The following is a 1,241-nucleotide window of genomic DNA, read 5'->3' on the forward strand; positions in this document are numbered from 1 at the left end:
AACGGATTAGTGCTGAAATCCATCCGTCTGAGCTTGTCTCATGGCACAAAGCTTCAAGTTGCAGTCCAATGCAGGAAAGTAGCTGGACAAAAGTCGGGAATAATCTAAAACCTATTTGACAATTAAAGATTTCAAAGTTTATTTTCACTTACAGTCTAGTTTTACATAATAAAACATAAATTGGTAAACATTAAAGGCTTTAAAAAATAATCATGTTATAAAAAAATTACAATTGAATGCTTACATTTTCTTAGAGCAGAACATTTATACTTTACTATGATTTGCTGCATAAAATTAATTAAATAAGTATGGCAGAAACTTAAACAGTTGACTCTTTAATGAATGAACAGAAGTCAGTTTGTTAGCCTCATACTGGAACTACAGCTCATGTTTTACTGTGGAAGGATGAATCTGACTATTAGCAAAGGAAATATGGGCTGTCAGTGCCTCATAATAATCTGGTTAAGTTATCTTTAGTTGTATGATGATGAAAACATATAGGCACCTTTAAATGAACACTGCATAAAGTGTAATTTAAGAAATAAACACACACCCAACATTTCCTAACTGCTAAACGTAATATTACAAATACTCTTCCAGCTGAAAATCTCAAAATAAAAGCACTTCCTGCTCCATTCATTACAAAGTTTAACTCTCATTAATGTACCAACTACACTAGGGATGGACAATTACTTTTGAAAGAGATAAGAGAAAACCAAATGTCTAAGTTTTTTGACCATCTTGCTTTCTTATTATTCTTCATCTCATAGTTTTTTGTAATCCAAATACAAAATACGGATATGTATCATGGATATCACAACTCTAATACAAAGCAGCTGAAAACAAGTGAGAACTGTCAGTTTTCTTTTGCAGCCCAAAGCAACAAATTCCACACATTGTTCTAGATCAGCCACGTCGGTGAATCTGACAGAGAAACAATTATATACTATATTTTTTTCTTAGGGCAAATTAGTGTCAATACATCATTCAAATGTGGATGCTTCAAACTGTAATCCATAAATATAGTTTTTTATTTACACACTAAGCATAAAGCTATTAGATTTCAAATAATAAATATTTGATCCATGCATTTTTTAAAATGCTGTATGTTGCATTATATTTGTATATAATAGCTTAAAGCATTTTTTTTTAAAGCTGTTCAACACATTTGCTTAAGAATAAAAGCTAAGTGATAACTTTAGAAAAAGTAATGGTGGCCTTCAAAATGCAAGGTATATCAT

This window comes from Cyprinodon tularosa, unplaced genomic scaffold (genome assembly GCF_016077235.1).
Source record: "Cyprinodon tularosa strain WSP-4 unplaced genomic scaffold, ASM1607723v1 ctg212, whole genome shotgun sequence".
Classification (NCBI taxonomy): Eukaryota; Metazoa; Chordata; class Actinopteri; order Cyprinodontiformes; family Cyprinodontidae; genus Cyprinodon; species Cyprinodon tularosa.